Raw genomic sequence first — 27,700 nt, 5'->3', positions numbered from 1 at the left:
CATGTTCATCAATAGATATTGGATCAGACATCAGCTGCTGATATTGTTCTCGAGAAAGTAAAAAAGTAAAAAAAAAAAGTTCCTAATAATGTTTTGTTGATATATGCCAATGATAGGCCTGTCTGTCAAGCCTACCCAGCGTTTATTTTATTAATTTTTCTTAAATGATTTGATATATATATTCATATACTGATGACATCAAGATACACCTCTTCATCATTTTGTTTACTATGTACTTTATCTTCTCTGGACAATTTATGATAACCATTGATGATAAAAACAGTTGAAGTTGTAGTAGTAATTATAATGATAATAGGAAAAGGATGATTATGAAAATTAATACGATAAAGGGAAAGGAGATAAAGATAGCATGTGAAAGAGAGAGAGAATTTTTTTTTATTATTAATTAACCAGGAAAAGTGAATGGCAAGGTAAAGAAAAAGAAAAGGACACATCTCTCTATCCACACACACACACACAGAAAATGAGATACACATATAGTCAGACAAAGACAGAGAGCGAAATAAACTGGCAGATTAAAATTTCTATGATATATATTTCTCGTTTGGCTTATTTTGTATAACTGAGAAAATGTATTTAAAAATATATATATTCTAGCTTGAAATTGGGACCATTCCGTGATATTCTTGACTCGCGGAGCACTATTGTGTATCACGCTATTAAGCAAGGTTCTCCCTGGTTCTGGGAATGACGTCACTACCGGGGATTGCCGAAGATCGCTGATGTTTTGCATCTTCGTTTCTAAGGGCGTTGCTATGGGAGTTTTGGGGATACCAGAGGGTCTCTTCGATATCTTTTTATTTATTATTATTATTATTATTATTATTTATTATTATTTTATTTTTTTGCATGATTAGGCATACATTATTGACCAATATTCAAGGAAGAAACAATACACAATAATTACTTTACATAAGCCTTTTAATTTGATATAACCCATTAGCATACTATAATTACCTGAACTCTTTCTCAGGATTTTGCATTTATTATAATTGGCATACATTTCTATGACTATATAACCTCACTGACAAGGCTCTATTTTCCTTGTAATGAACACATCATCATTTGGGTACCATTATTATCATTGTTATTATTATCATGATTAATGTTATTATTATCATTAAAGTATTTCATATCATATTGAGTGGAGAAAAGCTAACCAATTTTCTATAGATGTTATCACTTGTTATCCTGTTGTAAGCTTACATGCAAAGAGTAGTAATATGGGGGTGTAACTCAGAGGTAGAGTGCTCGCTTCGCATGTGAGAAGACCCGGGTTCAATCCCCGGCACCTCCAGTTATTTTGATGCTCTTTTCAGTTACCCTTGTAATTAAACAGATGTATACATAAACAAACACACTGTGTGTGTGTGTGTGTGTGTGTGTGTGTGTGTGTGTGTGTGTGTGTGTGTGTGTGTGTGTGTGTGTGTGTGTGTGTGTGTGTGTGTGTGTGTGTGTTATCTTAAAATTCTTTCTCACAGCAATTTGCATCGAAATGCCGAAAATAAAAAAATAATGATAAAAAATACCTTTTCTTAGACGAGAAATTATGTATCTAAGATGCATTGGAAGGTTTAAACGTATGTTTCTATTCAGGAGAGCACAAACATATGTTTGTGTATGACTAATAAAAAGTAGGGAGTAAATTGGGCAGTAAGGCTTTTTTATGTGAATTTGTGATTGTGTACATATAACCTATGATATATGTATATCTGTACGTGTATATTAAGGCATATCTTAGGGGCTTATGTGAAGTAGCAACTGAAAAATTTTAGGGAAAAATTAACTGGCAAACATCTCTAATATCAGTAAAAAAGGAAATCTGAAAATAATTCCCCAAAAAATCCCGGAAACCGGATGTGTGACGTCAATTCCAGAAGACGATCACAGCATTCTCTGCATTCAATACACTGTACATGGTGGACTCACTACAAGACTACAGCCGCAGTGAAGATTCATCGGATTATTCCGACGAGGACATTGGTATAAGTTCTTCGGAGGGTGCCTACGTCTTCGAAAAGTTGGAAGAGGAGGAATATCAAGGGTTGATGGTTGTTGGACCGTACATGCACGAGCCCGACGCAGTGGATGTCGTGGAAGTTGTGCCAAACCAGCCAGACGTGGAGTGGCGTCGAGACCTGAAGAGATTGAATGAATGGTGATTTTCTAAATATTTTTTATAGTCGAACATGTGATCCCGCTTTTATATTGTACAAAATTTCCATAGTCTGCACCCGTGGCACAGGCCTACATCCAGTCGCGAGTGGAGAGGCATCGGTATTTATTTGTGTTGTGTTTGTTGGGGTTTACCTACCCTGCCTCTGTGTAGTAATAATACTGTTCATCGCCATGTACATCAATCCATATTCGACCAGACATCAACTGAAGATATTGTTCTCGAGAAAGTAAAAAAGAGCATGTTCCTAATGTTTTGTTGTTATGTACCTGATGATAGGCCTATCTGTCAGGCCTACCCAGGGCTTATTTCAATAATTGTTCAAAAATGATTTGGTATAAATATTCATGTACTGATGACATCAAGATACACCTTCATCACTTTGTTTATTATGTACTTTATCTTCTCTGGGCCATTTATGATAACCACTGATAATAAAAACAGTTGAAGTTGTAGTAGTAATTATAATGATAAAAGGAAAAGGATAAATATGAAAATGAATACGTTAAAGAGAAAGGGAGATAGAGATAGCATGTGAAAGAGAGAGAGAGAGAAAGAGAAAGAAATGCCAGGGATGGAAAATAATGTATCATATGCAGATTATTTTAATGAACCAGGAAAAGTAAATGGAAAGGTAAAGAAAAAGAAAGGTACACACACATCTCTCTATCTACATACACACACAGAGAAAATGAGAGATACACAGATAGACAGACAGACAGAGGGCGAAATAAACTGGCAGATTAAAATTTCTATGATATATATTTCTTGTTTTGCTTATTTTGTATAATTGAGAAAATATATTTAATATATATATATATATATATATATATATATATATATATATATATATATATATATATATATATATAATAGCTTGAAATTAGGACCATTCCGTCATATTCTTGACTCGTGGAGCACTATTATTATTATTATTTTTTTTTTTTTTTTTTTTTTTTTGCATGAATAGGCTAAGCATACATTATTGACCAATATTCAAGGAAGAAACAATACACGATAATTACTTCACATAAGCCCTTTAATTTGATATAACCCATTAGCATACTATAATTACCTGAACTCTTTCTCAGGATTTTGCATTTATTATAATTGGCATACATTTCTATGACTATATAACCTCACTGACAAGGCTCTATTTTCCTTGTAATGAACACATCATCATTTGGGTACCATTATTATTATGATTGTTATTATAATCATGATTAATGTTATTATTATCATTAAAGTATTTCATATCGTATTGAGTGGAGACAAGCTAACCAATCTTCTATAGATGTAATCACTTGTTATGCTATTGTAAGCTTACATGTGAATAATAGTAATATGGGGGTGTAACTCAGAGGTAGAGTGCTCGCTTCGCATGTGAGAAGACCCGGGTTCAATCCCCGGCACCTCCAATTATTTTGATGCTCTTTTCAGTTGCCCTTGTAATTAAACAAATGTATACATGAACACACACACGTGTGTGTGTGTGTGTGTGTGTGTGTGTGTGTATGTGTGTGTGTGTGTGTGTGTGTGTGTGTGTGTGTGTGTGTGTGTGTGTGTGTGTGTGATTATCTTAAAATCCTTTTCACAGCAATTTGCATCGAAATGGCAAAAAGAAAATAATATTAATAATAATAATAACAAAAAGTACCTTTTCTAAGACGAGAAATTATGTATGTCAGATGCATTGGAAGGTTTACACGTATGTTTCTATTCAGGAGAGCACAAACATATTTTTGTGTATGACCAATATAAATCAGGGAGTAAAAAAATTGGGCAGTAAGGTTTTTCTATGTGAATTTGTGATTCTGTACATATAACCCATGGTATATGTATATTTACCCGTGTATATGAAGGCATTTCTTAAAGGGCTTATTTGAAGTATGAACTGGAAAATTTAAATAGGGAAAAAATAGCTCGCAAACCATCTCTCTAATATCAGTAAAAAAAAAAAAAGGAAATTGAAAATAATTCCCCAAAATTGAGAATTTATTGATTTATTTCGATTTTCCGGTCAAGTTATATTTTCCCGCGAAAATCCTGGAATCCGGATGTGTGACGTCAATTCCAGAACACGATCACAGCATTCTCTGCATTCAGTACTTTGTACATAGCGGACTCACTACAAGACTACAGCGGCAGTGAAGTTTCATCGGATTAATCCGACGAGGACATTGATATAAGTTCTTCAGAGGGTGCCTACGTCTTCGAAGAGTTGGAAGAGGAGGAATATCAAGGGTTGATGGTTGTTGGACCGTACATGCACGAGCCCGACGCTGTGAATGTCGTGGAAGTTGTGCCAAACCAGCCGGACATGGAGTGGCGTCGAGACCCGAAGAGACTGAATGAATGGTGATTTTCTAAATATCTTTTTATAGTCGAACATTTGATCCCGCTTCTATATTGTACACCATTTCTGTAGTTTGCACCCGAGACGCAGACCTACATCCATCCTGTACATCGCCATGTACATCAATCCATATTGGATCAGACATCAGCTGATGATATTGTTCTCGAGAAAGTAAAAAAAAAAGAGCATGTTCCTAATAATGTTTTGCTGATATGTGCCTGATGATAGGCCTCTCTGACAGGCCTACCCGGTTTTATTAATTGTTCTTAAATGATTTGATGTATATATTCATGTACTGATGACATCAAGATAAACCTATTCATCATTTTGTTTATTATGTGCTTTATCTTCTCTGGGCAATTTATGATAACCACTGATGATAAAAACAGTTAAAGTTGTAGTAGTTATTATAATGATTAAAGGAAAAGGATGAATATGATAAAACGAAAGAGAGAGAGAGAGAGAAATGCCAGGGGTGGAAAAGAAAGAAAAACAAAATGTCAAATGCAGATACATCTCTCTATCCACACACACACAGAAAATGTGAGATACACAGAGAGACAGACATAGACAGAGGGCGAAATAAACTTAAAATTTCTAAGATGTATATTTCTGGTTTGGCTTATTTTGTTTGAGATTTTTTTTTATGTTTATAGCTTGAAATTGGGACCATTCCGTGATATTCTTGACTCGCGGAGCACTATTGTGTGTATCACGCTATTAAGCAAGGTTCTCCCTGGTTCTGGGAATGACGTCACTTCCGGGGACTGCCGAAGATCGCTGATGTTTTGCATCTTCGTTTCTAAAGCATTGCTATGGGAGTTTAGGGGATACCAGAGGGTCTCTTCGATATTTTTTTATTTATTGTTATTTATTTATTTATTTTTATTCATTTTTTTTTTTTTTTGCATGAATAGGCTAATCATACATTACTGACCAATATTCAAGGAAAATACAATACACGATAATTACTTTACATAAGCGCTTCAATGTTGACCCTCAATATACACTTTAGTTACATATTTACTAATTCCCAATGTTTCCCCTGGTAAATGAACAAGATAAATATGTGCGTGTAGAATATACCATTTCCGGGTACTTTAAACCTTTCTGTTCTGAATTTCCAATACAGAAGAAATGCGGTATCATTTTTCTACAAATTTCTCATGCTAAACCCGTTTCATGAAAGTAAAAGACACCATTATTTCTAACACGGAAAATGGAATTTAAATTCTAGAAATAAGCAGCATGGAATTACTTCAACTTTATATCTTTCACTCATGTTTTGATCTTGCAACATTAATCATTTATATATTTATATAATCCATTCATTCGTTTCCTGTCATCAGCCCATCCATCTACAGATCAATTACATATTCTTTTAAATATGGAAAACAGGAAATAACCCCGAACACGACCTAACAAGAGAGCAAGGATTCAAAAGGGTTTTTACATTGGCGAACAGGCCCGGTGCAATAAAACACGCCAATGTGATTAACAAAGCCGTAGCACGAGTCACTCAGGTGATGTGTTATGAAAGTCCAGGGTATTGTACCTTTATTGGAAGAATTCAGTCGGCAAGGTTACGTAAAAATACACTATATATGAAAGTAATGTATAATAACGTTTATTTATACTTTCTCTTGTTCTTTGATCATTTTGAATTATTTAGTTGATCATTACATATTGACATTTAGTAATTAATACCAAATTACATATACATGTCTCTCATAATCATTTCATTGCTAGTCTATGTTCTCTCTCTTATCATATTAAATATATTCATTTAATTAAGCAAAACATATTCATCGTAGATCACCACCTGACTCGTGTAAGGAATATTAATTTAAACCTCATAAATATACACAATCCTGAAATCAAAAGCATACTTTTTTTGTTATTTTACTATTCGTACATATCTAAGAATCCTTATGCTGAACAGACATTACAAAACCTTTTAGCAATAAGTGTAGCTTTTCTGGAGTGCACGGGACACGATACTTTTCTTTTGTACATAACCTATATACATTTTTTCCCTACAAAACTGATTCCAACACATAACATAACAATTTAACTGTTTGCCAAAGGCCATTTCAAGTCTCGTCAAATAATTCTCTCCATAACTTTGTAATACAGTTTTCAACTTCAAGAGATTTCAGTCACCATGGGTTTTTGTTTCTCTCCGGGGTCTCCTCAACCCATAATCCCTCACGATGAAATAAAATGGCCGAGAAGCGCAAGATTTGCTTATATTTATTTCAACGCGTGTAAAATGGAGAGAGCTGAACCAAATAATTAATTGCATTTTCTGCAATATTCTTGAACTGCTTTTTAATAACACAAAAGCGAACCAAGAAATTGAATGGCAAGGGCGAAAGATCTAATAGAAATATAAGAAGCATATCAATCATTTTAATTTGAAATTAAAATTGATTTGAAATTGAGACAGGTTTAGCAAGGGGAAATTCGTGGAAAAATGAATGCGGAACTTTTGAACGGGAAGGTTCAAAGTACCCAGAAAAGGGGTATTCCACAGACCAACGCCCACGTTCATCTTGTACAGACATCTGGGGAAGCGGGGAAATAGTTTATGTAAACTTATTGTGTATATCGTGTATATTAATCAACATAAAACCAATGCCTTCACAAATACGCACGATAAACGTATACGTACACAATCACTAGCACAAGTATTTTCTTTCTCTCTGTCTTTGTTACACACACATACTATTTATTTTACTTCCTGTTTATATTAGTCACTCACGCATAAGCGTATATTCGTGCACTTCTGAATAAAAATCTCTATGCAAGCTTCCCAATACCGTTGTCATTAACCGCCATATTCAGTATTCATCCTGCATTTTGACTGGTAAATCGATTAATTATCATGAAAACTGTTGGGTGATAATGATGGTGATGCGAATTGTTATGAGGAATTAAATATTTAAGATGGCAATAAATATACGAGCGAGTGAGTGAGAGTGAGAGTGAGAGTGAGAGTGAGAGTGAGAGTGAGAGTGAGAGTGAGAGTGAGAGTGAGAGTGAGAGTGAGAGTGAGAGTGAGAGTGAGAGTGAGAGAGAGAGAGAGAGAGAGAGAGAGAGAGAGAGTGTGTGTGTGTGTGTGTGTGTGTGTGTGTGTGTGTGTGTGTGTGTGTGTGTGTGTGTGTGTGTGTGTGTGTGTGTGTGTGTCAGTGTGAGTGTGTGTGAGGAGAGGATGGGTGTGAGTGAGTGTTTTATTCTACTTAACGAGCGTCAAAATACTTGGAGGTGCCGGGGATTGAACCCGGGTCTTCTCACATGCGAAGCGAGCACTCTACCTCTGAGTTACACCCCCATGTAAGTCTTCGGATACCAACATAATAACAGCACTACTGTGTGACCAATATTTTAATAATACTGATAATAGTGATAATAACAGAAATAATAATATTATAAATAATTGTCATTGTAATAATGTTATCAACGACATTAGTAATAACAAATGCAATAATGGTAATAATGAAAATGGATAATGGGTATAATAATAAAATGATAGCGGTAATTCATTAATATCATTAATTGAGCAGATAAGTTCCTTGGCTATATAAGTTCCAAAACTATATCTAAATCAGGAATTATTTGTTGTTATGCATTATGCATATTGATAAGTGTTATGTTTTGGATATAAAAGGCAACATCCCCTAAGAAACACAAAGAATAAAAATACTTTCCTTCCTTTTTTAAATTCAACATTTTTCTTTTACTGACAGAAAAGCTGCAGTCATTGGAGCTAATGGTGTCTCTCGCGAAACTGACCTTCTGGAGGTGGCAAAAAAAAAGGAAAAAGTACCAGAAACTGCAATGAGATATTAATGCATAAACGTGGTCGGTGCCAGATATGACGTTCAGCATCGGTCTGGAAGTGAGTGATAAAAGTGAGTGATAGAAGGGAGTGATAGAAGTAAGGGATAGAAGTGAGTGATAGAAGGGAGTGATAGAAGAGAGTGATAGAAGGGAGTGATAGAAGAGAGTGATAGAAGGGAGTGATAGAAGTGAGTGATAGAAGTGAGTGATAGAAGGGAGTGATAGAAGAGAGTGATAGAAGAGTGATAGAAGGGAGTGATAGAAGGGAGTGATAGAAGTGAGTGATAAAAGGGAGTGATAGAAGTGAGTGATAGAAAGGAGTGATAGAAGAGAGTGATAGAAGTGAGTGATAGACATGAGTGATAGAAGGGAGTGATAGAAGGGAGTGATAGAAGAGTGATAAAAGTGAGTGATAAAAGTGAGTTATAGAAGTGAGTGATAGAAGAGAGTGATAGAAGTGAGTGATAGAAGAGTGATAGAAGGGAGTGATAGAAGGGAGTGATAGAAGTGAGTGATAGAAGGGAGTGATAGAAGTGAGAGATAGAAGTGAGTTATAGAAATGAGTGATAGAAGAGTGATAGAAGGGAGTGATAGAAGAGAGTGATAGAAGTGAGTGATAGACGTGAGTGATAGAAGTGAGTGATAGAAGAGTGATAGAAGGGAGTGATAGAAGAGAGTGATAGAAGTGAGTGATAGACATGAGTGATAGAAGGGAGTGATAGAAGTGAGAGATAGAAGTGAGTTATAGAAGTGAGTGATAGAAGGATTGATAGAAGGGAGTGATAGAAGTAAGGGATAGAAGTGAGTGATAGAAGGGAGTTATAGAAGACAGTGACTGTACTGAAGCCTGTCAAAGTACGATGTTAGGAAGGTAATCTACCATATACGGCGGGATACCTTGATGTTGATATCATTATTGGCAAACCATTATAGTTTCTAAGGTGTCAGTGACACGCTGTTGCCTCCTATAATCCCCGCTACTCCCTATCATCCATCTCAACCACTCTCCCTTTCCGCCCATTTCCTCCCCTGCAACCCCTTCAATTTTTCCCCAGGGAGCGGAAGCGTCGACTTAGGGAAGCACTAGCCTAGCACGAAGCGATCTGTTGGAATAGCATATCCGATGAATTATCAGGCGATTCCGCGTCAGCCAATAGAAGCGTCGGCTAATCACTGAGTGACGTCATGAAGCGTCCTGCGCACTTGTAGAATTCAAAATTAGAATTTATGGCCGAGATCGCTTTACAGGCATTGTAGTACATTTTTTATTTTTTATTTATTTATTTTATTATTAGTATTATTTTTTTTTTAAGGGATTAACAGAGGGAGAGTGAGACAGAGACAGAGGCAGAGACAAAGAGACAGAGACAGAGAGTGAGAGAGAATCAACAAAACCAATTGAGATAAAGATAATAGCTAAATAAGCCATTATCTTTCAGTCCGAAAAATGGAAATGGAAAGTAAATCTACAAATAAGCAGCTCCAGAAAAAAATCAGTTATCATCTTTATATTGTTCACACATATTTTAGTTTTGTATCGATATTCCATTAAAATATATTTATCATTCATCCATCCACCCATTTCCTATCATCAACCGGTCTAAAAAGATATCAATTATTCTTTTTATTGCGGAAAATAGGGAATAATCCCAAACGTGACCTAACAAGAGAACAAGGATTTATAAGGATTTTTACATTGGCGAGCAGGCCTGATGTTATAAAATGTGTCAGTTTGATTAAATAAAATAGCGAAGAATTTGAATGTCAAGGGCGAAAAAATAAATATAGAATATAAATGGGAGAGGCATATCAATCCACTGAATTAGAGATTAGAAGAGGAACAAAGAATTCGAGCTTAGAAATTCCATATTGACTTCGCGAATTGAATGGAGACGGGTTTAGCATGGAAAAAATCGTAGAAAAATGGCAGCTATTTTTTCTGTGTCGGAAATTCAGAACGGGAAAGGGTTCAAGTAGCAGGAATATTCCATAGACACGCACATGTCCATCTTGTTTACGTATCTGGGGAAACATTGGAAAATACTGCATGAATACCTATAGTGTACATTATTGATCAACATTTAACTATGCCTTTACATACACGTACACATATACAAATACCATGGTTTATCCGTACACTATTACCAATTCACACTTTATCTATATTTAAAACACACACACACACACACACACACACACACACACACACACACACACACACCTACCTACCTACCTACCTACCTACCTACCTACCTACCTACCTACCTACCTACTTACCTTATAATATATTGCGATGGGGGTGTAACTCAAAGGTAGAGTGCTCTCTTCGCATGTGAGAAGACCCGGGTTCAATCCCCGGCACCTCCAGTTACTTTGATGCTCTTTTCAGTTACCCTTGTAATTAAACAAATACACACACACACACACACATATATATATGTGTGTGTGTGTGTGTGTGTGTGTGTGTGTGTGTGTGTGTGTGTGTGTGTGTAGTGTGTGTGTGTGCATACAAAAACACACATACATATGTATATATATATATATATATATATATATATATATATATATATATATAAATCTATATACATATATATATATATATATATATACACACATATATATACATATATAATATATATGGATATATATATATATATATGCATATATGCATATATGTATATATATATATACACACACACACACACACACACACACACACACACACACACACACACACACACACACACACACACACACACACATATATATACATATATAATATATATGGATATATATATATATATATGCATATATGCATATATGTATATATGTATGTATGTATATATATATATATATATATATATATATATATATATATATATATGTATATGTATATATATATGTGTGTATATATATATATATATATATATATATTATATATATATATGTGTGCATATATATATGCCTATATACATACATACATACATACATTATATATATATACATATATATATATATATATATATATATATATATATATATATATATATATATATATGTATGTATGTATGTATGTATATGCACACACACACACACATATATACACATATATGTGTGTATTATCATCTTGAAAATCTTTTCCCTCTTAATAATGTGCATCGCCATTATAATCCCCATAAAATTATTTTCTTTATTATTCGTCTAGGCAGATCAAATTGCAAAAAGAGAAAGAAAATCCGCAAGAAATATATGGTTCAGCAAGATAAAATCTCAATAACATGGCGTTATGTACCATCTCTAATTACACTCCTACAAGGTTGATTTACTTGTGGTTTCTACGGGTTTCCGAGCAGGAAGAATGCATTTTCTCCTTCATTTCTAAGACGAGAAATTATGAACGCCAGGTGTATTGGGAGGATTTTATTCATTAGTGCACAAACATACGTCCAAAAATTCTCATTGAAAATAGGCTGATGAACAGAATAGTAAATCTCAGCTATAAAAAAAATCTTGAATTCTACAAATATGAGGGATGCTTCTTGACGTCACACTCTGTGATTAACCGACGCTGCTGTTCCGCCTGATGCAGAATCGACTGATATTTCATCGGATATCCTATTCCATCAGATCAAGCTCTCACTAGACCAGTGTTTCCTGAATTCGAGTCACCTATTCCTGGGAAACTTTGGAAGAGTCAAGGATCGGTGAGGGTAAATTGGGCGGAAGGTGGAGAAGGGTCGAGATGGAAGGGTGTGGTAGGACGTAGCGGAGAAAATAGGAGGTAACTGCGTGGCTTCACCGAAGGAGATGTAAGATTGAAGTCCCTGACACCTGAGAAACAATAATGGTTTACAAGTCGTGAAATCAAGATCAAGGTATCCTGCCGTAAATAAAAGTATTTTATTGCCTTCCTAACATCGTACTTTCTTGTCCGTATTTTTTTTTTTTTTCTATTTTACGGTAGAGTCTCTATCTTCTATCAAAGGAACAAACGGTAACTCACGCAATCCCTTTCAGGCACCGACCACGTATACGCATTGACATCTGATTGCAGTTTCAGGTACTCTTTCCTTGCTCTCTCATTTCGGCACTTAGCTCCAATAACTCCAGTCTTTGTGCGTAATTGTTCCTTTAAAAAAAAAGAAAAGGAAAGAATACCTCCGGCAAAATTACGAAATGAGTGTTAAGTATTACCGTCCCTTACAGGCGTGTACATCTAGAGCTCTTAAGTGGTTGTTTCAATTTGATGCCGCATATTACCCCATTACATTTATCGCTGCTCTTTCTGAGGGTCATGTATGCCTTGTACTTTTAAGCATACGTTTCCAAATCATTATATAAACTCACCGACAAGGCTAAAATTAATGTGTGGTGAACTTGTGCTTGCTTTTGATTTGAAAATATGTTTTGAATTTGCTGTTTTTTTCGGGGGGGGAGGGGGGGGGGCCTGGTACACATGGGATCAATATTATCCATAACATAATACTTATTTAAGTACATAATGCAAAGTTATGATTAATTCCTGATTAACTTATTGAGTTTTATTTTTTCGTCTATACATGCAGCCAAAGAACTAATCTGCTCGATTAATAATATTTATGACTTACTGTTATTTTATCATTGTTCCTTTTATTTATCACCATGACCATTATCATTATCTTTATCACTATTACTATTATTATTGTTGTTGTTGCTGTTATTAACATTATTATGGTTATTAAATTAATTATTAATACCTTTTTTAACTATCTTCGTTATTTTTATGATTATTAGATTAATTATGAATACCATTTTAATTATCTTATTTACTATTACTATTATTAAAGTCTTGGGCATGCAGTAGTACTACCATTGTCACTTTTTCATTCATTATAGAGCGTGTGGTTCGCAAATCGTAGAAGCGGAAGCCAATTTGTATCGAAGGATTTCACTTACTCATCATTTTTTGTAAGTGTTTGCCTACGAAGATTAACATGGGGGTGTAACTCAGAGGTAGAGTGCTCGCTTCGCATGATGAATAAGTGAAAGCCGTGTATAAACAGAGGCTTGCTCATCTTCGCTTAGCAAAGCTTACGCACCATGATGAATGAAGGTGACAATGGCAACACTGCTGCATGCCTATGAATTTAATGATGATGATAACAGTGATCGTATTATAAATAATAATAATAATAGTAACAATATTAGTTATAATTAGGATGATAAGAACCGCAAATAATAATAATAATAATAATAATAATAATAATAATATAAATAATAATAAATAATAGTAATAATAATGTAATTCTTATTATTTATCAAGCAAATTTGTCCCTTGGCTGTAGGAATAGCCTAAGAAAATAAAAGTTAACATCTTGATAAAGAATTAATCGTTACTTTGGAAATTCAAAATATATTTACAAATTATATACAAGCATATGTTTATCACATAACATATACTTCAGCTTTGCCAATGACCTTATATATGGAGATGTATTCTTAAAATAAAATACATACTTGGCCCTGAGGAACAGACAGTATTGGTAAATATAAATGTGGTAATGTGTGGCATCAAATTGAATTCTGATATAAGTAATAATCCCCCGAAGGCTGCAGGTGTAGAGAAGTCTGTGACGGACGGTAATTCTAAACTCTTCATTTAACAAATTTGTACCAATAGTTTCTCACTCATTCACTCTCTTTATTTCTCTCTCTCTCTCTCTCTCTCTCTCTCTCTCTCTCTCTCTCTCTCTCTCTCTCTCTCTCTCTCTCTCTCTCTCTCTCTCCAAAATTGAAACATTTTCTCTTTTACAAAGAAGCTACAGTTGTTGAGTTAATGACGTCCTCCAAGAAGCTGACCTTCTGGAAGTAACGAAATAACAGATCAAGCAAGATGTGCAAGTAACTGCATAAAAATGTCACTGCGGTGGATGTGGTCGGTGCAAGATGAAGCGCTCAGCCTGTCAGGAAGGGCGATTTTCCCTTACTTTGATATGAGATAGCGACTATTTTGAACCCTAAGTACGGTGTTAGGAAGGCAATAGAATAGTCTTGTTTCACAGTCGATTTCCTTTGAAACTACTTAGTGCATCTAATTCATTTGTTAATGAGACTTATTGAATAATACCAATGGAAATATAGATAAAGAATTCATGTACATCAGGCAATCATTTTTAACAATGCATTACTAAATATAGAAATAAACAGCTTGAAGAACATGCAGTTATTTCATCTTTATTTTGTTCACACATTTTTGTTCTACTATTGTTGTTCATATCAGTAATTATATTCATCATTCACCCATCAGTCCATTTCCTGCCATCAACCTGTCTATCTGCATATCAATTATAAATGCTTTAAAATGTGGAAAACAGGAAATAATCCCGAACACGACATAACAAGGGATCAAGGATGCAAAAGGATTTTTACATTGGCGAGCAGGAATGATGCAATAAAATGTGCCTCTGTGATTAACAAAGCGAGCCAAGGATTTAAATGTCAAGGATGAGAGAACGAGTAGAAATAGAAGAGGCACATCAGTCAAGGATATTTGAAATGAAAAAAGAAATCGGAAAAATAGTTTAGAAATTCCATACTGGATTTGCGAAGGAAATGGAGACAGGTTCAGTAGGAGAAAATTCATAAATACATGACAGCCAATTTTCTGAATCGGAAATTTAGAACGGGAAGGTTCAAGGAACCGGCAAACGGAATATTGAACAGACACGCGCGCATGTTCTTATATCTCGGGAATAGAGCAAGCTAATTTTTATACGTTTTTTTTATATTTGCATTAGAAGTTCACATATATGATTTTATTCAGAAGTACATCAACATAAGTTTGTGCTTGAGTGATAACCTAATACACACAGTAAGGACGTAAAAAATAGCAGGTACACAGGATTTTTTTTTTCTTTTACCGGAAATTCAAAACAGAAAGGTATCCGGAAACGGAATATTCAACAGGGACACACACATGATCAACTTTTTCATGCATCTGAAGAAACAGTATATGTATACCTACGGTGTTTATAGTGTATATTCCTATTCATCTTTAAACAACGCTTCGAAAATAAATATACCATGACACTTACACAATCGCAATCCCAAATCCTTTATCTTTCTCTCTCTTTGTCACACACAAATACACACTCACTTACTTAGTATTTACTTTACCTCCTTACTGTTTGCATCTGTTAATCACTCACCCACAAACGTACTTCTGAAGTAAGAGTGAGAGTGAGAGGGAGAGAGATAGAGTAAGTGAGTGAAAGAGTGAGTGAGTGAGTGTGAGTGTTACCTTTTATTATTACTAAAGAGAGCATCATAGTCCTTGGAGGTGCCGGGGATTGAACCCGGGTCTTCTCACATGCGAAGCGAGCACTCTACCTCTGAGTTACACCCCAAAGTTACTCTTCGTATGCAAACCTTAAAAACAATTGATGAATATGTGAAATCCGTGTATAAAAAATAGCTCGCTCATCTTCGCTTCGCAGACTTACGCAGGATGATGAATGGAGGTGACAATGGCAACACTACTGCATGCCTATGAATTTAATGATGATAATAGTGATCGTATTATAAATAATGACAATAATAGCAACAATATTAGTTATAATTAGGATAGGAACCTCAAATAATGGTAATATTATATAATAGTAATAGTAATGTAATTCTTATTTTTCATCAAGCAAATTTGTCCCTTGGCTGTAGGAATAGCCTAAGAAAATAAAAGTTGTTATCTTGATAAAGAATTAATCGTTACTTTGGAAATTCAAAATGTATTTACAAATTATATACAAGCACATGTTTATCACATAACATATACTTCAGCTTTGCCAATGACCTTATATATGGAAATGTATTCTTAAAATAAAATACATACTTGGCCCTGAGGAACAGACAGTATTGGTAAATATGAATGTGGTAATGTGTGGCATCAAATTGAATTCTGATATAAGTAATAATCCCCCGAAGGCTGCAGGTGTAGAGAAGTCTGTGACGGACGGTAATTCTAAACTCTTCATTTAACAAATTTGCTGCAATAGTTTCTTTCTCTCTCTCTCTCTCTCTCTCTCTCTCTCTCTCTCTCTTTGTCTTCTTTCTTTCTTTCTGTCTTTCTTTCTCTCTCTCTCTCTCTCTCCAAAATTGAAACATTTTCTGTTTTACAAAGAAGCTACAGTTATTGAGTTAATGGCGTCCTTCACGAAGCTGACCTTCTGGAAGCAACGAAATAATAGATCAAGCAAGATGTGCAAGTAACTGCATAAAAATGTCACTGCGATGGATGTGGTCGGTGCAAGATGAAGCGCTCAGCCTCAGTCAGGAAGGGCGATTTTCCCTTACTTCGATATGAGATAGCGACTGTTTTGAACCCTATTGAAGTACGAATTGTTAAGAAGGCAATAGAATAGTCTTGTTTCACAGGCGATTTCCTTTGAAACTACATAGTGCATCTGATTCATTTGTTAATGAGACTTATTGAATAATACCAATGGAAATAGAAATAAAGAATTCATGTACATCAGGCAATCATTTTTAACACCGGGCAGTGCATTAGTAAATCTAGAAATAAACAGCTTCAAAAACATGCGGTTATTTCATCTTTATTTTGTTCACACATTTTTGTTCTAGTATTGTTGTTCATATCAGTAATTATATTCATCATTCACCCATCAGTCCATTTCCTGCCATCAACCTGTCTATCTGCATATCAATTATAAATGCTTTAAAATGTGGAAAACAGGAAATAATCCCGAACACGACATAACAAGGGATCAAGGATGCAAAAGGATTTTTACATTGGCGAGCAGGAATGATGCAATAAAATGTGCCTCTGTGATTAACAAAGCGAGCCAAGAATTTAAATGTCAAGGATGAGAGAACGAGTAGAAATAGAAGAGGCACATCAGTCAAGGATATTTGAGATTAAAAGAGAAATCAGAAAAAAATAGTTTAGAAATTCCATACTCGATTTGCGAAGGAAATGGAGACAGGTTCAGTAGGAGAAAATTCTTAAATACATGACAGCAAATTTTCTGAATCGGAAATTTAGACCAGGAAGGTTCAAGGAACCGGCAAACGGAATATTGAACAGACACTCGCGTATGTTCTTATATCTAGGGGAATAGAGCAAGCATATTTTTAAACGTTTTTTTATGTATAATTTTCTTTTCATTAGAAGTTCACATATATGATTTTATTCAGAAGTACATCAACATACGTTTGAGCTTGGGTGATTAACTAATACACAGGGACACACATGTTCAACTTGTTCATACATCTGAGGAAACAGTAAATGTATACCTACGGTGTGTATAGTGTATATTCCTATTCATCTTTAAACAATGCCTTCGAAAATAAACATACCATGACACTTACAAATCCTTTATCTTTCTCTCTCTTTGTCACACACAAATACACCCTCACTTACTTGGTATTTACTTCCTTACTGTTTGCATTTGTTAACCACTCACCCACACACGTACTTCTGAAGTAAGTGTGAGAGGGAGAGGGAGAGAGAGAAAGTGAGTGAATGAGTGAGCTAGTGGGAGAGTGTGTGTAACGTTACCTTTTATTATAACTAAAGAGAGCATCATAGTCCTTGGAGGTGCCAGGGATTGAACCCCGGTCTTCTCACATGCGAAGCGAGCACTCTACCTCTGAGTTACACCCCCATGTTACTCTTCGTATGCAAACACTTAAAACAATTGATGAATAAGTGAAATCCGTGTATAAAAAATGGCTTGCTCATCTTCTTTTCGCAAACTTACGCACGATGATGAATGAAGGTGACAATGGCAACACTACTGCATGTCCATGAATTTAATGATGATAAGAACAGTGATCGTATTATAAATGATAACAATAATAGTAACAATATTAGTTATAATTAGGATGATAAGAACCTCAAACAATAACAATAATATATAATAGTAATAGTAATGTAATTCTTATTATTTATCAAGCAAATTTGTCCCTTGGCTGTAGGAATAGCCTAAGAAAATAAAAGTTATTATCTTGATAAAGAATTAATCGTTACTTTGGAAATTCAAAATATATTTACAAATTATATACAAGCACATGTTTATCATATAACATATACTCCAGCTTTGCCAATGGCCTTATATATGGAGATGTGTTCTTAAAATAATATACATATTTGGCCCTGAGGAACAAACAGTATTGGTAAATATAAGTATGGTAATGTGTGGTATGTCTGTGACGGACGGTAATTCTAAACTCTTCATTTAACAAATTTGCTGCAACAATTTCTCTCTCACACACACTTCAAATTTGAGACATTTTCTCTTTTACAAAGAAGCTACAGTTATTGAGTTAATGGCGACCTTCATTAACAAATTTACTGCAACAAAGTACCCAGAAACGAAATATTCCACAGGCACGCGCACATGTTCAACTTGTTCATTCATCTGAGGAAACACATGTATACTTATGGTGTTTATAGTGTATATTCCTATTCAACTATAAACAATGTCTTCAAAAATAAACATATAACATGACACACACACACAAGCGCAAACCCAAATAATTTGTTTTTCTCTCTGTCATACACAAACACACTCACATACGATTTACTTTATTTGCTTACTGTATTAGTCATGCTTATGTGTGAACTTCCCAATAATGTTGTCATTAATCACCAATACTGTCTGTTCCTCAGGGCCAATTATGTATTTTATTTTAAGAATATATTTCCATATATAAGGTCATTAGCAAAACTGAAGTATATGTTATGTGATAAACATATGCTTGTATATAATTTGAAAATATATTAAGAATTTCCAAAGTAACGATTAATTCTTTATCAAGATGTTAACTTTTATTTTCTTTGGCTATTCCTTCAGCCAAGGGACAAATTTGTATGATAAATAATAAGAATTACATTATTACTATTATATATTATTATTGTTATTATTTGAGGTTCTTATCATCCTAATTATAACTAATATTGTTACTATTATTATTATTTATAACACGATCACTGTTATCATCACCATTAAATTCATAGGCATGCAGTAGCGTTGCCATTGTCACCTTCATTCATCATCGTGCGTATGCTTTGCGAAGCGAAGATGAGCAAGCCATTTTTTTATACACGGATTTCACATATTCATCACTTGTTTTTAAGGTTTGCATACGAAGAGTAACATGGGGATGTAACTCAGAGGTAGAGTGCTCGCTTCGCATGTGAGAAGACCCGGGTTCAATCCCCGGCACCTCCAAGTACTTGTTATATTTATATATAAATATAAATATAAATATATATATATATATATATATATATATATATATATATATATATATAGAGAGAGAGAGAGAGAGAGAGAGAGAGAGAGAGAGAGAGGGGGGGGGAGAGAGAGGAGAGAAGAGAGGGGAGAGAAAGAGAATTACTATATATATACATATATACATGTATATACATATTTCATTGTCATCTTAAAATATTTCCACATAATCTGCATCGTCGTCATTATCCCCACACAGTTCTCAAGGTCATAATTCACTTTGGCAAAGTCAAATTGCAAAATAATTGTTCAGTAAGATGAACTCTACTTAACATAGTGATTAATGACAACATAATTGGGAAGTTCACACATAAGATTTTATTCAGAGTGCATGAACATACGTTTGTGCGTTAGTGCATGACTAATACAGTAAGCAAATAAAGTAAATCGTATGTGAGTGAGTGTGTGTGACAAAGAGAAAGAAATTATTTGGGTTTGCGATTGTGTCTGTGTCATTCTATATGTTTATTTTTGAAGACATTGTTTAAAGTTGAATAGGAATATACACTATAAACACCATAAGTATACGTACGTTTCCTCAGATGAATGAACAAGTTGAACATGTACGTGTGCCTGTGGAAAATTTCGTTTCTGAGTACTTAGAACTTTTCCGTTTCCGAATTTCCGGTTCAGGAGAAAATTCGTTGTCATTTTCTATGAATTTTCTCATGCTAAACCCGTCTCTTTTCGCTTCGCAAATCCAATATGGAATTTCTAAATGAAAGCCCTATTTCCTCTTCTAATTTCTAATTTACTCGACTGATATGCCTCTTCTAATTTCTAATTTACTCGACTGATATGCCTCTTCTAATTTCTAATTTACTCGACTGATATGCCTCTTCTAATTTCTAATTTACTCGACTGATATGCCTCTTCTAATTTCTAATTAATCTACTAATATGCCTCTTCTAATTTCTAATTTACTCGACTGATATGCCTCTTCTAATTTCTAATTTACTCGACTGATATGCCTCTTCTAATTTCTAATTTACTCGACTGATATGCCTCTTCTATTTCTATTCGTTCTTCCGTCCTTGACATTCAAATTCTTGGTTCGCTTTGTTGGTCCCAAAAGCGTATTTTTTGGAACGGACCTTTTTGCCCAAGTGAAAATCCTTTTGAATCCTTGCTCTCTTGTTATGTCGTGTTCGGGGTTATTTCCTGTTTTCCATATTTGAAAGCATTTATAATTGATATGCAGATAGATAGGTTGATGGCAGGAAATAGGTTGATGGATGAATGATGAATATAATTATAGATATGAACAAATGTACTAGATAAAAATGTATGAACAAAATAAAGGTGAAATTGGTTCGTGTTTCTGAAACCGTTTATTTCTAGATTTAATATTCCATTTCTCTGTGCTAAAGATAATGGCCTCTTTTATTGTAGTTTATTATTATCTGCATTGGTATTGTTCTGTATTTCTCATTAGCAAAGACATCTGATGCTCTAAGAATTTTCAACGGAAATCACCTGTGAAGTGATTTCGCCTATAAAACATTTTGAATTCTACAAAGACCTATTTAACTTTTATATGATTATCCGTATCTCCATCGGTTTTGTTCATTCCCATTAAGATAAAGGAATTAATGAACTAAGTACTATATCGCCTGTGAAGTGATCTCGGTTCATAATCTAATTTTGAATTCTACGAATGGAAAAGATGCTTTGTATTCTAAAGCATACGTTTCCAAATCATTATATAAACTGACCGACAAAGTTAGAATTAATGTGTGATAAACTTATGCTTTGAATTTGTATTTTTTTTTTTTTTTTGGGGGGGGGGGGTGCCAGGTACACATAGGAACAGTTTTAATCATAACATAACATTTGTTTAAGTACATAGTGCAAAGTAATGGTTAATTCCTGATTAATTTATTGTTTTATTTTTTCGTCTATACATACAGCATAAGGACTAATCTGCTCGACTAATAATATTTATGACTTACTGTTTTGTCATTATTCCTTTTATTCATGACTATTACTATTATCTTTATCAGTATTATTATTACTATTGTTGTTGCTGTTATTTACATTATCATTATGATTATTAAATTAATTATTTACTATTACTATTATTAAAGTCTTGGTCATTCAGTAGTGCTACCATTGTCACTCATTCATTATCGAGTGTGTGGTTCGCAAAGCGTAGAAGCGCAAGCCAATTTGTATCGAAGGCTTTCACTTACTCATCAGTTTTCGTAAGTGTTTGTCTACGAAGCTTAACATGGGGGTGTAACTCAGAGGTAGAGTGCTCGCTTCGCATGTGAGAAGACCCGGGTTCAATCCCCGGCACCTCCAAGGACTATTATGCTCTTTCTAGTTATAATAAAAGAAACATACACTCACTCACTCGCTCGTTCACTCACTCAGTCGCTCACACTCACTCACTCACTCACTCACTCACTCACTCACTCACTCACTCACTCTCTCTCTCTCTCTCTCTCTCTCTCTCTCTCTCTCTCTCTCTCTCTCTCCATCTCTCCCTCTCTCTCACTCACTCTTACTTCAGAAGTACGTTTGTGGGTGAGTGATTAACAGATGCAAACAGTAAGGAAGTAAAGTAAATACTAAGTAAGTGAGTGTGTATTTGTGTGTGACAGAGAGAAAGATAAAGGATTTGGGATTGCGATTGTGTAAGTGTCATGGTATATTTACTTTCGAAGGCATTGTTTAAAGATGAATAGAAATATACACTATAAACACCGTAGGTATACATATACTGTTTCCGCAGATGTATTAACAAGTTGAACATGTGTGTGTCCCTGTTGAATATTTCGTCTCCGGGTACCTTTCTGTTTTGAATTTCCGGTTTAGGTAAAAAATCGTTGTGTACCCATTTTTTACTTCCTTACTGTGTGTATTACTTAATCACACACAAACGTATGTTGATGTACTTCTGAATAAAATCCTATATGTGAACTTCTAATGCAAATTATATGAAAAAACGTATAAAAATTGGCTTCCTCTATTCCCCAAGATATAAGAACATGCGCGCGTGTCTGTTCAATATTCCGTTTGCCGGTTCCTTGAACCTTCCTGGTCTAAATTTCCGATTCAGAAAATTGGCTGTCATGTATTTATGAATTTTCTCCTACTCAACCTGTCTCCATTTCCTTCGCAAATCCAGTATGGAATTTCTAAACTATATTTTCCGATTTCGCTTTTAATCTCAAATATCCTTGACTGATGTGCCTCTTCTATTTCTACTCGTTCTCTCATCCTTGACATTTAAATTCTTGGCTCGCTTTGTTAATCACAGAGGCACATTTTATTGCATCATTCCTGCTCGCCAATGTAAAAATCCTTTTGCATCCTTGATCCCTTGTTATGTCGTGTTCGGGATTATTTCCTGTTTTCCACATTTTAAAGCATATTTAATTGATATGCAGATAGATAGGTTGATGGCAGGAAATGGACTGATGGGTGAATGATGAATATAATTACTGATAGGAACAACAATAGTAGAACAAAAATGTGTGAACAAAATAAAGATGAAATATCTGCATGTTTTTGAAGCTATTTATTTCTAGATTTACTAATGCATTGCTCGGTGTTAAAAATGATTGCCTGATTTACATGAATTCTTTATTTGTATTTCCATTGGTATTATTCAATAAGTCTCATTAACAAATGAATCAGATACACTAAGTAGTTTCAAAGGAAATCGCCTGTGAAACAAGACTATTCTATTGCCTTCCTAACACCGTACTTAGATAGGGTTCAAAACAGTCGCTGTCTCATATCAAAGTAAGGGAAAATCGCCCTTCCTGACTGAGGCTGAGCGCTTCATCTTGCACCGACCACATCCATCGCAGTGACATTTTTATGCAGTTGCATGCACATCTTGCTTGATCTATTATTTCGTTACTTCCAGAAGGTCAGCTTCGTGAAGGACGCCATTAACTCAATAACTGTAGCTTCTTTGTTTGTAAAAGAGAAAATGTTTCAATTTTGGAGAGAGAGAGAGAGAGAGAGAGAGAGAGAGAGAGAGAGAGAGAGAGAGAGAGAGAGAGAGAGAGAGAGAGAGAGAGAAAGAAAGAAAGAAACTATTGCAGCAAATTTGTTAAACGAAGAGCCTAGAATTACCGTCCGTCACAGACTTCTCTACACCTGCAGCCCTCGGGGGATTATTACTTATATCAGAATTCAATTTGATGCCACACATTACCACATTAATATTTACCAATACTGTCTGTTCCTCAGGGCCAAGTATGTATTTCATTTTAAGAATACATCTCCATATATAAGGTCATTGGCAAAGCTGAAGTATATGTTATATGATAAACATATGCTTGTATATAATTTGTAAATACATATTGAATTTCCAAAGTAACGATTAATTCTTTATCAAGATGTTAACTTTTATTTTCTTAGGCTATTCCTACAGCCAAGGGACAATTTTGCTTCATAAATAATAAGAATTACATTACTATTACTATTATATATTATTATTTTTATTATTTGAGGTTCTTACCATCCTAATTATAACTAATATTGTTACTATTATTCTTATTATTTATAACACGATCACTTTTATCATCATTAAATTCATATTCATGCAGTGGCGTTGCCATTGTCACCTTCATTTATCATCGTGCATATGCTTTGTAAAGCGACGAAGAGCAAGCCATTTTTTATACACGGATTTCACATATTCATCACTTGTTTTAAGTGTTTGCATACGAAGAGTAACATGGGAGTATAACTCAGAGGTAGAGTGCGTCATACATATGATTTTATTCAAAGTGCATGAACATACGTTTGTACGTTAGTGAATAACTAATACAAACAATAAGCAAATAAAGTAAATCGGATGTGAGTGTGTTTGTGTGACAAAGAGACGGAAAGACAAATTATTTGGGTTTTGGATTGTGTCTGTGTGTCATTCTATATGTTTATTTTTGAAGACATTGTTTAAAGTTGAATAGGAATATACACTATAAACACCATAAGTATACATATGTCTCCTCAGATGAATGAACAAGTTGAACATGTACGTGTGCCTGTGGAATGATTCGTTTCTGGGTACTTAGAACTTTTCCGTTTCTGAATTTCCGGTTCAGGAGAAAATTCGTTGTCATTTTCTATGAATTTTCTCATGCTAAACCCGTCTCTTTTCGCTTCTTAAGTCCAATATGGAATTTCTACATGAAAGCACTATTTCCTCTTATAATTTCTAATTTACTCGACTGATATGCCTCTTCTAATTTCTAATTTACTCGGCTGATATGCCTCTTCTAATTTCTAATTTACTCGACTGATATGCCTCTTCTAATTTCTAATTTACTCGACTGATATGCCTCTTCTAATTTCTAATTTACTCGACTGATATGCCTCTTCTAATTTCTAATTTACTCGACTGATATGCCTCTTCTAATTTCTAATTTACTCGACTGATATGCCTCTTCTAATTTCTAATTTACTCGACTGATATGCCTCTTCTAATTTCTAATTTACTCGACTGATATGCCTCTTCTAATTTCTAATTTACTCGACTGATATGCCTCTTCTATTTCTATTCGTTCTTTCGTCCTTGACATTCAAATTCTTGGTTCGCTTTGTTGGTCCCAAAAGCGTATTTTTTGGAACGGACCTTTTTGCCAATCCGAAAATCCTTTTGAATTCTTGCTCTCTTGTTATGTCGTGTTCGGGGTTATTTCCTGTTTTCCATATTTGAAAGCATTTATAATTGATATGCAGATAGATAGGTTGATGGCAGGAAATAGGTTGATGGATGAATGATGAATATAATTATAGATATGAACAACGGTACTAGATAAAAATGTATGAATAAAAAGGTGAAATATCGTCGTGTTTCTGAAGCCTTTTATTTCTAGATTTAATATTCCATTTCTCTGTGCTAAAGATAATGGCCTCTTTTATTGTAGTTTATTATTATCTGCATTGGTATTGCTCTGTATTTCTCATTAGCAAAGACATCTGATGCTCTAAGAATTTTCAACGGAAATCACCTGTGAAGTGATTTCGCCTATAAAACATTTTGAATTCTACAAAGACCTATTTAACTTTTATATGATTATCCGTATCTCCATCGGTTTTGTTCATTCTCATTAAAATAAAGGAATTAATGAACTAAGTACTATATCGCCTGTGAAGTGATCTCGGTTCATAATCTAATTTTGAATTCTACGAATGGAAAAGATGCTTTGTATTCTAAAGCATACGTTTCCAAATCATTATATAAACTGACCGACAAAGTTAGAATTAATGTGTGCTAAACTTATGCTTTGAATTTGTATTTTTTTTTTTTGGGGGGGGTGCCAGGTACACATAGGAACAGTTTTAATCATAACATAACATTTGTTTAAGTACATAGTGCAAAGTAATGGTTAATTCCTGATTAATTTATTGTTTTATTTTTTCGTCTATACATACAGCATAAGGACTAATCTGTTCGACTAATAATATTTATGACTTACTGTTTTGTCATTATTCCTTTTATTCATGGCTATTACTATTATCTTTATCAATATTATTATTACTATTGTTGTTGTTGCTGTTATTTACATTATCATTATGATTATTATGTTAATTATTTACTATTACTATTATTAAAGTCTTGGTCATTCAGTAGTGCTACCATTGTCACTTTTTCATTCATTATCGAGGGTGTGGTTCGCAAATCGTAGAAGCGGAAGCCAATTTGTATCGAAGGATTTCACTTACTCATAATTTTTTGTGTTTGCCTACGAAGATTAACATGGGGGTGTAACTCAGAGGTAGAGTGCTCGCTTCGCATGTGAGAAGACCCGGGTTCAATCCCCGGCACCTCCAAGGACTATTATGCTCTTTCTAGTTATAATAAAAGAAACACACACAAACTCACTCACTCGCTCACTCATTCACTCACTCATTCACTCACTCAGTCGCTCACACTCGCTCACTCGCTCACTCACACTCACTCGCTCACACTCCTCACTCACTCTCTCTCTCTCTCTCTCTCTCTCTCTCTCTCTCTCTCTCTCTCTCTCTCTCTCTCACACACACACACACACACACACACACACACACACACACACACACACACACACACACACACACACACACACACACACTCTTACTTCAGAAGTACTTTTGTGGGTGAGTGATTAACAAATGCACACAGTAAGGAAGTAAAGTAAATACTAAGTAAGTGAGTGTGTATTTGTGTGTGACAAAGAGAGAGAAAGATAAAGGATTTGGGTTTGCGATTGTGTAAGTGTCATGGTATGTTTATTTTCGAAGGCATTGTTTAAAGATGAATAGGAATATACACTATAAACACCGTAGGTATACATATACTGTTTCCTCAGATGTATGAACAAGTTGAACGTGTGTATGTGTCCCAGTTGAGTACTTCGTTTCCGTTTCTGTTTTGAATTTCCGGTAAAAGAAAAAAAAAATCGTTGTGTACCTGCTATTCTTTACTTCCTTACTGTGTGTATTAGGTAATCACTCACGCACAAACGTATGTTGATGCACTTCTGGATAAAATCAAATATGTGAACTTCTAATCAAAATACTTATACATAAATAAAATGTATAAAAATTTGCATGCTTTATTCCCAAGATATAAGAGCATGCGCGCGTGTCTGTTCAATATTCCGTTTGCCGGTTCCTTGAACCTTCCCGTTCTAAATTTCCGATTCAGAAAATTGGCTGTCATGTATTTATGAATTTTCTCATACTGAACCTGTCTCCATTTCCTTCGCAAATCTAGTATGGAATTTCTAAAATATTTTTTTCCGATTTCTCTTTTCATTTCAAAGATCCTTGACTGATGTGCCTCTTCTATTTCTACTCGTTCTCTCATCCTTGACATTTAAATCCTTGGCTCGCTTTGTTAATCATAGAGGCACATTTTATTGCATCATTCCTGCTCGCCAATGTAAAAATCCTTTTGCATCCTTGATCCCTTGTTATGTCGTGTTCGGGATTATTTCCTGTTTTCCACATTTTAAAGCATATATAATTGATATGCAGATAGATAGGTTGATGGCAGGAAATGGA

The 27,700-nt window shown here is 34.6% G+C and overlaps 7 non-coding genes across 7 annotated transcripts; 6 read left to right on the top strand and 1 right to left on the bottom strand.

The window, feature by feature from the left end:
- Window positions 1–1,246: 1,246 nt before the first annotated feature.
- Window positions 1,247–1,318, top strand: TRNAA-CGC (transfer RNA alanine (anticodon CGC)). Its single transcript has one exon. It is a non-coding gene; the product is annotated as a tRNA-Ala (tRNA).
- A 2,225-nt stretch (window positions 1,319–3,543) lies between these two features.
- TRNAA-CGC (transfer RNA alanine (anticodon CGC)) lies at window positions 3,544–3,615 on the top strand. Its single transcript has one exon. It is a non-coding gene; the product is annotated as a tRNA-Ala (tRNA).
- Window positions 3,616–7,815: 4,200 nt separating this feature from the next.
- On the bottom strand, window positions 7,816–7,887 carry TRNAA-CGC (transfer RNA alanine (anticodon CGC)). The gene has a single exon. It is a non-coding gene; the product is annotated as a tRNA-Ala (tRNA).
- A 2,804-nt stretch (window positions 7,888–10,691) lies between these two features.
- TRNAA-CGC (transfer RNA alanine (anticodon CGC)) lies at window positions 10,692–10,763 on the top strand. Its single transcript has one exon. It is a non-coding gene; the product is annotated as a tRNA-Ala (tRNA).
- Window positions 10,764–19,549: 8,786 nt separating this feature from the next.
- TRNAA-CGC (transfer RNA alanine (anticodon CGC)) lies at window positions 19,550–19,621 on the top strand. Its single transcript has one exon. It is a non-coding gene; the product is annotated as a tRNA-Ala (tRNA).
- Window positions 19,622–21,916: 2,295 nt separating this feature from the next.
- On the top strand, window positions 21,917–21,988 carry TRNAA-CGC (transfer RNA alanine (anticodon CGC)). The gene has a single exon. It is a non-coding gene; the product is annotated as a tRNA-Ala (tRNA).
- Window positions 21,989–26,413: 4,425 nt separating this feature from the next.
- On the top strand, window positions 26,414–26,485 carry TRNAA-CGC (transfer RNA alanine (anticodon CGC)). Its single transcript has one exon. It is a non-coding gene; the product is annotated as a tRNA-Ala (tRNA).
- The last annotated feature ends 1,215 nt before the right edge of the window (window positions 26,486–27,700 follow it).

This window comes from Penaeus vannamei, chromosome 9, assembly GCF_042767895.1.
Source record: "Penaeus vannamei isolate JL-2024 chromosome 9, ASM4276789v1, whole genome shotgun sequence".
In the NCBI taxonomy this organism is placed as follows: Eukaryota; Metazoa; Arthropoda; class Malacostraca; order Decapoda; family Penaeidae; genus Penaeus; species Penaeus vannamei.
This window is presented reverse-complemented; position numbering and strand designations above follow the sequence as displayed.